At 39.6% G+C, this 17,789-nt stretch overlaps 1 non-coding gene across 1 annotated transcript; it reads right to left on the bottom strand.

Annotated features, from left to right (window-relative positions):
- Positions 1 to 17,046: 17,046 nt before the first annotated feature.
- Positions 17,047 to 17,153, bottom strand: LOC136234386 (small nucleolar RNA R71). Its single transcript, XR_010691271.1, has one exon. It is a non-coding gene; the product is annotated as a small nucleolar RNA R71 (small nucleolar RNA).
- Positions 17,154 to 17,789: the final 636 nt, after the last annotated feature.

Genomic DNA, 17,789 nt, shown 5'->3' with positions numbered 1-17,789 from the left:
TTGCCTTTTACCGACTTCATACTTGTAATTTTTCGTAGTTAGTTTTGTTTTCGTTAGGGTAGCCAGACCCTTTTTGCAATTTTTTGAGTACTCATTTATTCGCTTAATTTTATGCCTTATAATTTTTCAAATAATCATAAGGTTAACCATAAGGTTTTGCGAATGATGCGTAATCATGCATCCGCCTTTCTTTTGTAGGCAACACATTTATGTGTTTAAGGTTAACCATAAGGTTTTATGAAGGATGCGTAATGCATCCGCCATGCTTTTGTAGGCAACTCATTTATGTATTTGTATTATCAGTTTGAAAAGTACCTGCATTCGGACGTAGCATACTGAATAATTGTAACCATTGAATATCTTTATTGATAAAGAAAAAAGACTTCTCGTTACATGGGTACATAAACTGTGCGGGGTCAAAGCCTCATTAAAACCTTTTATCAGAAAACCCAGTGGGAAAAAACTCATAAAAGGAAAAAGAGTACTCGTCATTTCCCTAAACTACTCGGCCTGTTTATATAGGCGTAGATTCTCTAGATTCCAGGTGCGCGGGAGCTTTTTGCCGCTCATTTCTTCTATTTCAAAAGTTGATGGTCCCAACTTCTTGCATACCCTGTAAGGTCCGATCCAGTTGACGCCTAATTTTCCTTTGCCTTCTCTGGACTGTATTTTATCTGCTTTTTTCAAGACCAAATCGCTCTCATTGATTATCACCTTTCGCACCCTTCTGTCATGATACTTCTTGATTCTATTGCGATATACTGCCATTCGCATGTAAGCTTTTTCTCTTCGTTCTTCAACAGAATCCAATGCATCTCTAATGTTGATAGGATTTTGGGTGTCGCAGTAATAAATTACCCGATCCGTAGGCGACTTGATTTCAACAGGTAGGACTGCTTCGGCTCCATAAACCAGCGAGAAAGGTGTTTCGCCTGTTGCTGCCTTTACAGAAGTTCTGTATGCCCATAACATATGAGGTATCTCATCCGCCCAACCTGTTTTCTTATCACCTAGTCGCTTCTTGATTCCCTGAATCATGGCCCTGTTGGTAACCTCTGTCATACCATTCGATTGGGGATGATTTACGGAGGAAAAATGATTCTTGATCCCCATGCTTTCGCAATATGCTTTGAATTTGACACAGTTGAACTGGGTACCATTGTCGGTTATAAGCGTTTGTGGGATTCCAAACCGCATGATAATGTTCTCTCGTAAGAACTCGATCATTCGTTCAGGTGTTTGAGCGGTTACTGCCTCTACTTCTACCCATTTGCTGAAGTGGTCAACTGCGACTATCAAGTACTTCCTTTTCTTTGTTGTTTCTAGGAACGGGCCCACTATATCGATCCCCCATGTCGCGAATGGCCATGCCGTCATTATAGTGACTTGTTCGGCTCTGGGGACATGCTTTTCATTCGCATGGATTTGACAGCTGTGACATTCCGCTACCACTTTCTGGGAATCCTCCACCACCTTTGGCCAATAATATCCCATCAACTTGACTTTTCTTGCCAACGCCGCGGATGCTTCATGCGCACCACAAATTCCTTCATGGAGTTCTCTCAGCACGTAATCTCCTTCATTGCGGCTAATACATTTCAACCATGGACATGTATATGATTTCCGGTATAAAGTCCCATCTCGAATTGAGTATCTCACTGACTGCCCGATTAGCTTTCTGGCTAAACTTTTATCAACCGGCAAATCTCCATGTTCCAGATATTGGCGGATGGGCATCCGCCAATCTTCGTCATCTTCTAGCTCTTCGATGACCATAATCTGATCGGCTTCGAATGCTGGTGACGACTTTATTTCCAAATTACATGCTTTTTGACTCCATGGGTCTCTACTCGCCGCTGCTTTTGCCAACTCATCAGCCTTTGTGTTCTGGCCTCTTGGAACATGCACCATCTCCCAGACGATTCCTTTATGTGTTAACTCCTGCGTCAATCTACCGACAACCTGATGGTATTTGACCAGATCTTCTTGTTTCACCAGATAATTTTTTGTGATCTGATTTATCATGAGTTTAGAGTCGCTGTAGATTACCACTCTTTCTGGCATAAGTTCATTAAGCAACTTCAATCCGCATATCATTGCTTCATACTCCGCAGCATTGTTAGTAGTTTTGAATGTTAACTTTGCCACATAGTACATGCGAATAACATCCGGACCCTTGATGACGACTCCCAGTCCAGCTCCATCTGTGGATAATGCCCCCATCTGTGAACATACTCCATTCTTCTTTTTGTGCTTTTGGACATTCGTCTTCATCCCACGTGAACTCATTCACGAAATCGGCAAGTACTTGACTTTTTAGAGCTGCTCTTCCTTCGTAATGAATATCGAACTCTCCCAAGAGAATTGACCATTCCATCAATCGCCCGGATGCGTCAGGTTTCTGCAGTACCTTTCGTATTGGAATTCCAGTTCTCACAATGATAGTATGCGCCTGGAAGTATGGCTTCAACCTAGCCGCCGTGGTTATCACCGCGAGGGCCATTTTATCTAACCTCGAATATCGAAGTTCTGCATCCTTTAAGACTTTACTCACGTAGTACACCGGATATTGTTGCCCTTCTTCTTCCCGCACCATTACAGTGTATATCGCCGTGCTGGTGACGAATACATAAAGAAATAAATCTTCTCCATCCTCTGGCCTGCTCATTAAGGGCGGATAACATAGTAATCGCTTTATCCCCTCGAATGCTTCTTGACAATCCGGTGTCCATTCAAAGGGCTTAGATTTTTTGATGGCATTGTAGAAAGGCAGACATCTCCTAGCGGAGCATGATATGAATCGCCCTAATGCCACCAACCGCCCATTGAGTCTCTGTACTTCTCTTATGCTCCTTGGCGTCTTCATCTCCATCACTGCTTTAACCTTCTCAGGATTCGCCTCAACTCCTTTTCCACTAACAATGAAACCCAGGAACTTCCCTGCTCTCGCTCCAAACGTGCATTTCTCCGGGTTCAATTTGAGGCCATATTTGATTAGCACTTCCAGGATTTCTTTAATATCCTGCGGATGGTCTTGCATCTTCTTGCTTTTAATGATCATGTCGTCTACATAGATCGAGTAGTTCTTGCCTGATTTGTCTGAAAATATCTTGTTCATCATCCGTTGATATGTTGCTCCCGCATTTTTCAGTCCAAAGGGCATCACCTTGAAGCAATAAGTTGCCTGATGAGTTATGAATGACGTCTTGATCTCATCCGCCTTCTCCATTGGTATCTGGTGGTAACTGGATTTCACATCGGTGAATGATAAAGCTTCAAATCCCGCAGTCCCATCTACCAATATATCAATGTTAGGTAGCGGATACATATCCTTCGGACAAGCTTTATTCAGATCTTTGAAGTCTACGCACATTCTGTACGTGCCATTCGGCTTTTTGACTAGCACCACATTGGCTAGCCATTCCGGATAAGTGACCTCTCGAATTGCATCTGATTTTAGCAAATCCGCCACTGCTTTTTCAATCGCCTTCTGCCGCTCTGGAGCATGTCCTCTCTTTTTCTGTCGCACTGGGGTTGCACTTTTGTCCACATTCAAACGATGTGTTGCTATTTCTGGACTTATCCCCTTCAGCACTTCATCTGGAGCGGCGAATGCCGACTCGCATTGGATCAACACCTCGGTAATGGCTTTCTTCGTTTCCTCTGGAAGTCCTGCCGCTATCCTTACTTTCTTGTCATTTGAAATGGCGAATAATTCTGTTTCTCCTAACGCTTCAGCCGGCAACTTCTCATCAACTTTATCTTCTTCATCTGGCTTTGTTTCAAGTGACAATGTATAAGCTTGTTGAGATATAACTTGATCACCCTCAACAATGACTCGCCCCTGGTGTGTTGGCAAATGCAATGTCAAATGCTTCATTGAAATGAGCGACTCCGTTTCCGACAGGAACGGACGCCCCAGAATTATATTATAGGCCAATGGGAGATCAACAATTGCGAATTCTAGATCACCTCTCCATTTTAGATTCTTATTGCCCATTTCTGTCTCCAACACCACTTGTCCACTTGTTTGAGATGATTGACCTCCAAAACCAGTTACATCCATGAACGTATGTTCTACTCGCTCGTCGTTAATTCCCAACTGGTTGAATGCAGTTCGAGTAATAACATTACAAGAACTGCCTGTATCAATAAGGACCCGATTGACGTCCCATCCTTCAATGGCCACTGTAATCACCAACGCATCCGCATGCGGCTCTGTGATTCGCGCAAACGAATAATTGAGCAACAGAAGGAGTCGCCCCCACAGGAGAATTCGCCCCTGCAACAGAAGTTGTTCCCGCCGATCGTCTCTTCCTCCTCGCCAAGGCTTTCGCTTCCCGATCTGCAGCGAGTTGGGATAAAGGGTCACCCCTGCAAAGGGTTAAGAGAAATCATCAACTAGGAAATAAGCTAATAGTACCTTGTACGAAAACGCGATAAGGGATATAGACAACGCGATCTCCCTCACGGTAGGCAATCGCTACTCGGCTCCTTAGCATATGGAATGCCTGATCATACGTCCATACGAAAGGGGGAGTACTCTTCAAGAATTTTACAATAGCGGATTCTTCCTTGCTGGGGTAACCAAAGTTCAAACTCTTCACATTAGGTCGGCCCCAGCAACGAAGAAAGTTCGGATTCTCCTCATTGAACTTGATGAAGAAATAAGACCTGTCCCACTCGCGGATTTTGTTCAACTTCTCATCAAAGCCGTAGTAACCGCTCTGTCGGATGAAGGTAAAATACTCCCCCGAGCTTTTGAAGTGGTGAAGCTTAGAGAAAATCTTGAGCGAGAAAGGGACCTCCAGACAATCCGCCAAAACCTTATCCAGGGTTAAGTCGGCCCATCCATTGGGATGCAGTTGTCCAGGTGCGATTCCATAACCACCAAGGATGGAAGCAATCTCATCCGCCAGCGGATACGTGAAACCGTAGATAATCTGGGCGACAAAAATGGTAAAATACCCCTTTGGGTAGTCGCCAGGCCCTCTATTTTCCCCGGGAATGCCTGTTTCCAGGCCTTGAAGCCAAGGATACTGCTCCCGCAAGTCGTCAATCGTCTCGCGGCAAACTAGGCTTCCTGACCTATCCTTCTTCGGTAATAAACGGGGAGTTGGGACAGGTGGTGGAATCAACTTCTTGGGGTCGAAACCTAGGCCCTCATCAGTTGTATTCGCCAGATGGAGAAAATCGACGGGATGAGAATCAGCCCTAGGAGAGCTAGTTGAAACTTCATCAACCATCTCATCGACCTCGTGAGACACCTCGCGATCGTAATTTTCGTCGAAAGGTGCGAAATCAAGTTCAGGGTTCGACATATCGGTGAAGGAAACGAACAGAAATAAGAAAATGGTTGAACGAGTTACAAGTTACAGAAAGGGAAACTTACATGTGAGAAAGAATGCAGAGAAGGACGAAACGCAAAAGGGTTGATGCCGGAGAGGAAATGACAGAAAACGAAAGAACCACTTTCGAATTTTGAATACCCAGACAAAGATGAAGAGTTGCCTAAAACATATGAAAAGACCCTAAAGGGCTCTTGCCAAACTAGGGGGGAGGCATGTGATGATCCGCGAAGCCAACCGGGCCGAATCATAAACACGGGCCCAACCTAAACTTAAGCCCACGGTTCAAGATTAAATGGGCTCCTCATAAAGGAAGAGGCTAACCGCCCTGAAATCCTAACAAGGCACTAAACCACCCACTCAAACAAAACGAGACCACGTTTGTGGCCACATAGAGGACGTGGCACAGAAAGAGTAACCGCCCTCGGCGGTTACCTAGAAAGGCTTATAAAAGAGATAAGAAAGCCAAAAGAGAGGTAAGTTCACATTTTTCCTCAATACAATTATCAATCTACTAGAATTCCACATAAAACTGACTTGATCGTCGGAGAGTTTTCCCGGAGATCCTGTCTCCGGTTTTGTTTTGCAGGTAACTACGACGAGGATCATCAAATCAAATCCGGCAAGTTATCAAGATTCAATTTATTCAATTTTTAAATGAATGATTTATTAAATTTATACTTTGTTAAATTTGTAATATTTTTTATTTTATTTAGTGATTCTTAACAGGTAAGGGTACCCGTGGGTACCCGTGAATTCAATGGGACGGGTATGGGATCCAAAACATATACCCGTTAGGGTAATGGGAAGGGTACGTGTAATTAACAAATAAACAGGTAAGAGTTTGGGATTGACACTACCCACGGGTACCCTACCCGTTGCCATCCCTACGCGACCCTATTGACAGGAGGAGCCCACTCCAATACCTAAGTTAGCAGAGTATATGATAGAGCACTAAACAATTGAGAGTAACTGAGATCGATATATTTATGTACGTTGATTATAGTGTTTAGGTCTTATTTAGAGGATGCTTAGGGTGATCCGTCAAGGATGCTATCCTTAGATTACTCGGAGAATAGTTGGACATATTTTAGGTAATTCATTTTATACCTAGTTTGGATTTCCTAGATCCTAGACGAGATTAGTGGGTTCTAATTTGAGTCGCATTGAGATGTCTTCTTATTGGTTCACGTGTCTGAGGAAGGAATATACTTGTATTTTTTAATCTGACGACTCCTATTGATCGAGACATTAGGATGACACGCGTATACCAGTATTATTTGTTGGAAAAATTTGAATAAAATTATATATTAATTTTAATACCAACAAACACCTCCTTCTATGAACAGCCGTGTCCGTCGTGAACAGTTGTGTTCATATGTGAACAGTCGTGTCTATCCGTGTACAGTCGTGTTTGTTCATGAAATGACATATCCTTTCGAGTTCTATTTATGTAGAATGGATTGTTAAAATTCACAAGTTAAAAAAGTTGTTGTTGAAGTTTTCCAAATACTCTTTGTCTGTTCACATTGTTCTTGTTTTCCTATTCCGGTGATAACTAGGCTACACATGGTTTGAGTTCGCTTGCGTAATCTGTTGTATACTGGGAGACGATCGTCAATAGCGACGACATCGTTTTAAGGAAACTGCTAATACATGCCTCAGATTTGTCTATCTCTTTCCTTTTAATTTCCAGTTTTACTATTTATATATTTTTCAGTGTTCGTTTGTTTTTTGGTTAATCACATCTAACATTTTTAAGACAGGCGTAATTGTTTGTCCAACATTCTTAAGACAGAATTACATTTGTGTAACATTATTTTATATGATAGCACATCAGAGTGGGGTTCCCTTAGAGGAAGATGAAAAGACGTCCTTTGATTTTCTCTAAATCTGTTAAGACGGGATATGATGGTGGATATATGTCAAGTGGCGGATCTCTTGGTTCCAACTACTTTTGTTGTATCTTAGTTCTATGAGTATCTTTCGCGGTTCAATCTAGATAAATTAGCATAGTGTTTGAAGACTACTTTTTTCTTCCTTTTTTCATATTGTTAAGAATGGCTTCTTATATTTTAAAATAAAGATTAATTTTTGGACACTAGTTTTAACGGTTCTAAAGGAAATTTCTCAATTTTGTTATAGAATTATACATGGATGTTTTGAAAAAAAAAAATAACAAAAAAAACATAAAGATCGATCTCAGAAGAAAGTCTAACAATGTGTATTTTGTCGGTACTTTAACATTGGCAATCAGGAGAAATAATATCTCTAACGTGAGCACAATTAAGAGAAATAATACCCATTACGTTAGAAATGGCACAATTAAAAGTCTAACATCGACGAGTTAGTCCAATTTAGACAACACAAACACACTTTAACTCTATTAATATTTCTATTAGAAACTAAACCCCCAAAACCCAATTGAAAAAACCAGCAAAAGTATTTTTGTAACACACCAACATAAGTTATAAAAGTAAAATAGATAGTTGAAGAATCAATAAATCTTGAGTTTTATTTTACGTGTTTTTATTTGATTTGGATGGTTATTCGAGGAGATGTTGAGCTACAATCGACTTTGGATTCACGAACACTACGAGCACTTCAAGTAGATGGTAAAGAGCGGGACTGACTTCGTCTGCAGGTTCCTGATTTGAACGGATTGAAATGGAATGAGTAACTAAAATTGGGCAGATTTAGGTCGAACTTTGGATGACTCACGAATGAGTTTTCGGATACAGAATAGAGTGAAGCGAAAGGCTAAAGTGAAGTCCAGAATATCAGGAACGAATTTGTGTAAAAATTGAAGATAAAAACGAACTTTAAAGGTTCAGGAATTTAAAAACGAAATAGTTGGGTAGAATACGTAAAATGATTTTGGGTGCCAAAAATAGCTTGTAAAACGAATTTCCGGGCACAGAATAAGGTGAAACGAAAGGCTAAAGTGAATTTTAGGATGTCAAGAACGAATTTATATAAGAATCAAGAACAGAAATATATTTTAAGGGGCCGGATATGGGAACATAAAATGGATGGACATAAACTAAAAAACCAGACAAAAAATGATTTTAGTGAACTTTAAGCTATGAAAATGGTAAGTTTTGGACTCAGGACTGGTAATTGACTGAGAAGAACTTAAAAACGAATTTCTACAGAACAAATTAAGGCTAAAAGAAGTTTGTGAAATGAAATTTAAAGCTGGAAACTAGGAAGAACAAGGCATAGAGTCTAGATAGATTTTGATATAAGGTGTTTTTGGATTGTTAGTTAGGGTTTGGAATAGGTGCTTTGCATCTTATTTAAAGTGTGTTTTTCATAATATAGGTTTTGTGCACATTTCTCACTTTTCAATAATTCACTCTCATCTTCTTCTTCTCATCACTTGAGTTCATCCCACTCTTCCATTTCACTCTCATTCCTTGCCATTTCATCTCACTCTTCCTTGATCTATGGCTTAGTGACTAGTGAGTAGTGGATGACTTTTTGCACATGTTTAAATCATGTGTCAGACTTCTAGTGTAAGTCATTGATTCAGTTTGAGATTTGTTGAGTCATCCTGGTCGTTCCAAATTCCCAAACCATACGTAGATGGCCGTTGAAATTTTGGCCCACACAACATGTGGGCCAAGCCACACGATATGTGGCTCCTTTTACGCACTTGTTATTGGTCGTTTTATGTTCTACACGACGTGTGACTTAAGTCACACGTGTGGATTTTTTTTTGCCAGAACCTTTACATTACACTCACACGCGTATGGGAGCTCAACACGTCGCGTGGGTGCGTGTGAGCTCTTGTTTCAATTTGAGGCATGTTAAGTCGTCCTAGTCATTCCGAATCCTCAAACCATGCGTAGATGGTTGTTGAATTTTGTCCCACACGATGTGTGGGCCAAGACACACGTGTGTGGCTCCCTTTTACGCACTTGTTATTGGTCATCTTATGTTCTACACGACGTGTGAGCTATAATTTTTCAAACCTTGGCATAAATTTATTATATGCTTTTATTTATATAATACTTTGTCGCTGACTATTCAAATTCGTCACCTGTGTGTGGAGGTACTACTTACTTGACACGATTGGTTGAACCGTGACTCTTGTATTATGCCAAAACACCCAGATGCCTCCACTGAAACCCTCAGTTTCAGCTACTTCCACATTAGAAAACTTCCATTTACGACTAGACCTGTTCATGGGCTGGGCCGGGCTGGGCTTGGGCCGGGCCTAAGCGGGCTTGTTACATAATTGCTTTGTCCAAGCCCAACTTAGCCCGTACTATATTTACATCGGGCTCGGGCCGGACTGGGCCAAGCTAAAAGAACTAATTTCCAAGCCCAACCCGGCCCGACCCAACTAATCTTTATATTTTTTTTAAATTAAAATTAAACTAAAAAAATTATACTATAAATATAAATAATACAATACAATGAACTAAACTTTAGAGGATTACTCCAATAAAAATCAATTAACGCCATCCTAAATAAAAAAAAATACTCATTTGATAGTAATAAATAAAACAGTAATAAAAAAATATGTACATGTTCATCAATTCTAAAAGATATATGGTTTGGAAAATTTTATGTTGATGAAATTTAAAATTTTTATTTTTGGAATATAAAGTTTATTAAACTATAAAATTTATTAAATTAAAGTTATTATTAAAATTTCGGGCCGGGCTGGGTTGGGCCTGGGTTTTGAGACAAATCCCAAGCCCAACCTACTATGTATTCGGGCCTAAACGGGCTTGGGCCGGACCGGGCCTATTACAAACATATACGTCCAAGCCCAGTCTTTGAAGAGTGGGCTTGGACGGGCTGGGCGGGCCAATGGGCTTTTGAACAGGTCTATTTACGACAAAGTCCCACTGCTCTATTCCCGGGCTGTCTCATTTCCAGAAGTACAAAGATGTCTAGATCTTGCATAGATAACAAGTGTCTCATGGCTCGAAAGAAAGGGGCACCTCCTGCACCAAAACAATTCGAGGATATAACTTTCATAAGGAAATTAGCAAATTAGAAGTATTGCCCAAACAAACTCAGGGATTTCTCGGGGCCCATTGGGCCCCCACGCTATTCGTCACATCGTCAAGTACTATTCGGGGCTGCTCAGCAGAAGTAGTATTTTCTTCTATCGTAGTGTGTCCACTTGAGATTTGCAAGAGGGGTATTGGAGGAGAAAATTGAGTTTGCTCAATCCTGCTTCTTTTCCCCCTGACTTGGGCCAAGGCTGAGTCCTCAATCATACTTTCAGGGTCTCCCTGTAAATTGCGTAGTGGCCCAAAAGAATTATTATCATTGATGGACTTTGTTCGGTTAGGTCTCAAGATTTTCTGAGGGGCTCGAGGCGCAGATATCATGCCTTGTTTCACTGTAAAAATCAGGTTCGAAGACTCACTAGGACCTTCAGTCATCACTTGAGTAACTTTCCCCTGCCTATTGATACCTCTTAATTGTTGAAACACCTTTCCACAAGATTTTGATTTGACAAAATCATCCATGATTAAGAGGCAATTAAATTTAAATGCTTTGATTTAATAGTACTAATGTGTTTGTTTAATATTGAGTGCAAGAATATATATAAAGTTAAACAGGACAAAAGTCAGCATAAGCCAAGCTGAGTGGAATGGAACTCAACATGAAAGAATAGAAGCTGAGTGGAGTAGAACTCAGTCTCAGAAGTCTTCTTCAAAGTTGCCAGACCGAAGCTAACTAAATTAGAAGACTCCTTCAGAATAATATAAACAGAACGGAGCTGACTAAGAAGGAACTCAGCATGGAAGTTGAACATTCGAAGATAACGAATGAAGCTGAGTGACAGTCAGGACAGCATGAAGGATTCGTTCACTAAAGGACAAAGTCTGCCAATCTTCTGCACCAATAATTGAAGCCTCAAAAATACACAGAAGACTAATTCCAAGAAACATGGGTCAATGGATTATTGGTAAAAGACAACTGGCACAAAAAGACAAGTCTGATGCAAGAAGACAAAACCTGACGCCTGAAGAAAACAGAGGAAGGGAATGGCGGAACAGTCTGAAGCTGACCAGAAGATGTTCCCTAAAAGAGCCGTTTTGGTGTTAACGGCTAAAACAATTCAAATGATCCATCTGCAGATTTCCATCTATAAAAGGACAATCAAGAGCCTTGGATCATTGCCGAAGTATCAAAAGAAAAATATAAGAGAGAAAATCTTCAAAGCACTCAAATACAAAAAGATCTTACACCAAATCATCTATTCCTTGTGTAAATGCTGGATTGATTGTTTTGTAATCATCTAAGGTGTTCTTTAGTTTAAAAAGAACAAGTTTGTGATCAATAGAAGTATTGAGAGTTTTGAGCTGAGTACTTGGTTGTAAGTATTCAGTGGTAGAAAAATCTAAGTGCTGGGTTGTAGTACTTAGTAGGATCTGAGTAGACGAATAGAGGACGTACTCTTGCATACTCACTGCCTTGTAAAGGGTTTGTGCTCTACCTTGAAAGAGCTCAGTATTGGATTGAAAATCCCAGGAGGAACTGGGGACTGGACGTAGGCAGAGAGGCCGAACCAGGATAAGTCGTGCTGAGTAACTTCTAAACTCTTTCTCTCAATATATATATATGTGCATGTGTTGCTTGTGAAATTTACTCAGCTTATAAATTGTTAAAACTGAAACTGAGTAAATCTGAGTGCTGAGTTGGAAGCTGACCTTTCAAGTGTCAATTCCCAACTCTCAAGTCAAGCAGTCTTAGTCAGCATTGAACTAAAACCGTCTGACTAATCAATCGGCCGTGCTGACCAACACGCTGAGTTATCAAACTCTTAAAATAACATTAAGTTAGCATAATTAAAAGCGAAAAAGTTACATTAGTTCCTATCCCCCCCCTTGGAACTAATTACTAGGGACCAACAAGTGGTATCAGAGCCTAAGCTCACTACTCAAAGATCTAACAATCTTGAGCTGATCCCGAAAAATGGGTGAGAATAGCACTCATTTCCTTCCCGGGAACCAAACAACACAGATACTCCCTGAGGGACTATCAATAACTAGGCCTCCCCTATTCTTTGGATCTAATTACACATTCTGGAAGAATAGGATGAGGAACTTTATTCAAGCCACAAACATGAGTGCATGGCTTGCAATAGTTCAAGGTCCACATATACCTTACAAAACTGTTGATAATGAGAAAGTTATCAAGAGTGAAACTGAGTGGACAGAGGATGACCTCAGAAAATTACAAAATAATGCTTCGGCTATCAATATGCTTCACTGTGCTCTAGATGCTGCAGAATACAATAAGATTTCAGGTTGTGAGTCAGCACAGGAGATCTGAAAAAGGCTGGAAGTGACATATGAAGGCACCAGCAAGGTCAAGGAATCCAAAGTGAACCAACACATGCGATTGTATGAGCTGTTCGAGATGACTGACAATGAGGACATCTCAGCAATGAATGCCAGGTTCACCAACATAATAAATGAGCTTAAAAGACTCGGTAAGAATTTCACTGAAGAAGAACAAGTGAAGAAGATCTTACGAAGTCTTCCCAAAAGCTGGCAAGCTAAGAAGACAGCTGTAGAGGAAGCTCAGGACCTAACCACATACAAATATGATGAGCTAATCGGCTCCTTGCTGACCCATGAAATTTCCATGAAATTTTTTGAAGCTAATGAGAAAACCGAAGATAAGAAGCATAAATCATTAGTGATGAAAGCTGACTCCACTGAAGCTGAGTCAACTGATGATGAAGAAATGGCCATGTTTACTAGAAAAATGAAGAAGCTGTTCAGAAGAAATGACAGAAACGGCAAAAGGTCATTCAGAAGAAGTGAAACGGTAAAAGGTCATTCAGAAGAAGTGACAAATACAAAGCTGAGTCGAGTGACAAATACAAGAAGGACAGCTCCAAGTCTGTCACATGTTTTGAGTGCCATCAAACTGGGCACATCAAGTCAAGCTGTCCCAACCTTAAGAATGAGAAGAAGGGAAGCAAAAAGGCAATGGTAGCAACATGGAGCGATAGTGATGAGTCAACCTCATCTGAAGCTGATATAAATGAAAGAGCCAACATATGCTTCATGGCTGATGATGCTGACCATTCTCAATCTGAGCATAACGACCTCTCTGATGAAACTGACCAGGAAGTACACACTAATGAGGTAACACCCTTACTTTTGTTTAGAAATGAGATGGTAAATGCCCTGAGTGATTTATAAAAGCTAACTAAAAAATGCAATAACAAAATAAAATCACTCAGTAGGCGATGTGACGAGATTGAAGAGGTCAAGCTGAGTGACCTCAGATATCTCCTCCAAGACAACTCAGATTTACATACCAACATGCAAATCTTGCATAAGTTTGTCACGGAGGTTCAATTTGAGTCAAAGAAACTTAGAAAGGATGTCACAACCTTGCAGAGTCAAGTGAAAGGCTCAAGTAGAAATAAACCTCATGCTGAGTACGCAAGTACTAGTCAGCATAAGCAATTCACTCAATGTGAATGTTGTGGAAAAAGGGGGCACACAAAAGATGTGTGTTGGCATAATAAGCGGATTGTCCAATGTGACTTATGCGGAAGAAAAGGGCATTCCACAAAAGTATGCTGGCACGCCCAACACAACAATGCTGACCATACTCAGTACAACCCTCAAAGGGTACCTTTTTGTGACTTCTGTGGTAAGCCTGGCCACACTATAAAAGTATGTCGTCACAAGTTGAAATATGACTTTGCACCTGTTTACGCTAACAAGAAAGGACCCAAAAAGAATTGGGTACCTAAAAACGAATAGTTTAAAATGCAGGTCAGCTTGACATGCGTGGAAAAATCAAAACTTTGGTATATAGACAACGCATGCTCAAGACACATGACAGGTGATGAAACTCAGTTCATCACACTAGAGCTTAAACGAGGAGGTAGTGTAAGCTTTGGAGACAACAAGAAGGGCAAGATAGTTGGCTCAGGAACTATCGGAGGTAACCCTAAAATTGAGTCAGTCTCCTTAGTTAAAGGTCTTAAATATAATCTTCTAAGCGTAGCTCAGCTTTGCAAGAGTGGAAGAAAGGTTATATTTGATGATACTAAGTGTCAAATACTCGAGGGAAAAACAAATGATTTGATTTTAACAGCCCCTCGTGTAGAAAATGTTTACATGTTGAGTTTGGAAAAACAATTTTCAAAAAGTATATGCTTAGTGTCTAAAGAGGACAACTCCTGGCTATGGCATAGGAGACTTGGGCATGTCAGCATGGACCTCCTAGCTAAATTATCTAGAAAGCAATTAGTTGAGGGATTACCCAAATTAAAGTATGAAAAAGATCAACTTTGTAATGCTTGTCAGCAAGGTAAACAAACCAAAAAAAATTTTCATAGCAAAAAGGTTGTCTCAACCAAAAGACCATTGGAATTACTACATTTGGATCTTTTCGGACCTATCCAGCCACTCAACATGGGAGGTGTTAAGCCCAAAATATACCTAAAATATCATTAACATTTACATCATTTTTATTACAAATTCGTGTTATTTATATCTGTTTAGATTACTTTTACTCTCGAATATCTTTCTTTCTTGCAAGGTACCTAAATATTTGGTAAAATCTAAATAGGAACGAAAAAGGATCTAAAACAGAAGAAAAACCCTACAAAAGGAGTCAAAGACGACGTAAATCGAAAGCGCCAAGTCGAAGACACGAATGAAAGCTAAGAAGTGAGAAAAATCACCGGGCCGCGACAGTGGATCCTCAACCCGCGGCCGCGACACGCGTGGTATAGCTATTTCTCCCCTTCGTCCGAAGCTCAACTCAATGCTACGTCATTCACGGCCGCGGATTACCATCCTCGGTAAGTGCAGAAAATTTACAAAGAGCATTTAACACATGCTGAAAATCTAAGAAACGCGTTCATTCAAGTGGATAAAGACGTCCTTTCACAACGAACACGACTCTTAACCAACAGATACATCACTTCAAACACAACCCTTCAACATCTATAAATAAAGAGTTGATGTTGAGAAAAAGCAGCAGTGAAATGTTATAATATAGATATAGAATCAGAGCGTAGAACTTATGTCGAAGTTCTAAGTAAACACATTTCGAGAGTTAGAAATTAGATTCTGTACAAAACAAGATGAGGTACACATATTGTTTATAGTTTAATTACAACTCAGTAGCGTTTAGACATTGTTCCAGTTTTAGTTTGCATCATGGTAGTGGCCGACCGAATCCCTATTACGAAGTTACAGCGAGAAGATTGAGTAGAGTGTTCGCCCCTGAGCCTGACAACCTCTTAGGAAACCCAAGGAAGCGGAACCGATCAAGCCCTTCACTTGCACGCCCTCGAAGAACTCGATGCTCCTTGTTCTCTGTAAACTTGTATCAATTTATATTTCATCTAATAAAGTCCGTTTTATTCGACAAATCGTTATGCAGCACTTATGGTAACCAATCCAACATAAGTGAGGCTGGTGTTTTCATTAATATGCACTTGAATTCAAAATCAGTACAAGGAAACTTTGTTGAACACTTAGGCAAATTATCATCTCGAAAGAGTTTTAATTTGAGTAAGGGCAACTATCCCGAAAGGGTTTTGTCGCGTTCAAAGCCAATTAATTAGAGGTTCCGTCATTTATTTCATCATCATAATTGATACAAAGTTTAATTTGTTTTCTTTGCTTAATGCAAATGAATAAATTCATTCGTTTTTCTAAAAAGTTCTAAATGTTCCTGTTTTGTAAAATTCATCCTTAAAATCAGAAGACCTTTCTAACAATCGATTTATTCTAAATATAAAATCTTATTCCAGCATTTTCAAATACTCAAAGTTCACAAATTCAATTAAACAAATTTCCTAAATTCAATTAAACCAATTTTCACTTTTCATTTACATTTAATAGTAAATCTAACTAGTTCGAAATTAACAGATTCAAAAAAATAAGTTTTTTCGTTAAAAAACGTATCCCTGTGGGATCGATATTTTTATTACTACAAGCGAAACCGTGTACTTGCGGAAATCGCTCAACAAGTTTTTGGCGCCGTTGCCGGGGATACGCCAAAATTTTTGACAAAATTTTTATTTTTCGTATTTTATTTTCGAATATAGGTTTATACATTATTTTTATACAATTTTTATATTTTATTTATTTCCAGTTATATAACATACTTGTTTTCAATTTTGTTTTGAAGGTAGTTTGGCTCGTGTAACAATTTCAAGTTCATGCGCAGTTTGCGAAATTCGGGCACGCCACCAGACCCTTTAGATCTAGAAATTGAAAGAACACTTAAGAAAAACAAGAAAAACAACAAAAACAAAGACAAAACACCCTTAAAAACCAAAGTAGACCAGCTAGAGATTATGGCCGATCCACCGACATTTATGGATTATGCTAGGCCAGGAATGGCCGGTGTAACTAATAGTGTAGTTAGACCCCGTATAAACGCAAATCAATTTGAAATTAAGCCTGCTTTGCTTAATATGTTGCAAAACAACATAACGTTTTATGGACTACCTAACGAAAACCCTAATGCACATTTGACAAATTTCTTAGAAATTTGTGACACTTTTAAAATTACTGATGTAACAGCCGAAGCAATCAAACTTCGCCTCTTTCCTTTCACTTTGAAGGATAAGGCAAAAATTTGGTTAACTTCTATGCCTGCTGCAACATTTGAAACTTGGGACCAATTAGCCCAAGCATTTTTACAAAAATATTTTCCCTTAGCAAAAACCGCAAGAGTCATCAAAGAGTTGACATCTTTTACATAAAATGATAATGAAACTCTTTATGAAGCTTGGGAACGTTTTAAAGAACTTCAACGTTTATGCCCACACCACCAACTGCCAGATGCACTTTTAATGCAGACATTCTATAATGGATTAAATCCTACAACTAGAGGTTCATTAGATGCTATGTCTGGAGGGTTATTTATGAAGAAGACGTCCGCCCAAGCAAGAGAACTTTTGGAAGAAATGGCAATCAACAGCAGTATGTGGCCCGCCGAGCGTGGCCATATACCGACGGCGAAACCATCATCCTCAGGTACATCATCGGTTAAAGGTATAATGAATCTTGATCCTGTAGCAATGTTACAAGCCCAATTTTCTGCCTTATCGCACAAAATTGATAAATTTATGGCACCATGCGATCCTAATGATCCAATCTAGAGAGACATTGATTACGAAGGTATGAATGAGATAGAACAGGTAAATTTTGTCCAAGGACAAAACCAAACTACTAATCCTTATTCTAATACTTATAATCCTGGATGGAGAAATCATCCTAACTTTAACTGGAAAGATGGTAATAATAATAATAATGCAAATGCTGATCAATATCGGATAAATAATTATCAAAATCAAACAAGAGATACGATTAGCACTTTATCTTCAAAAATCGAAAAATTTATTGATGCTATGAATGGAAAGGTAAGTAATCAAGACGATGGTTTTAAACGGATCGAAAATAAATTCGATCA

Source organism: Euphorbia lathyris, chromosome 6, assembly GCF_963576675.1.
Source record: "Euphorbia lathyris chromosome 6, ddEupLath1.1, whole genome shotgun sequence".
NCBI lineage: Eukaryota > Viridiplantae > Streptophyta > Magnoliopsida > Malpighiales > Euphorbiaceae > Euphorbia > Euphorbia lathyris.
This window is presented reverse-complemented; position numbering and strand designations above follow the sequence as displayed.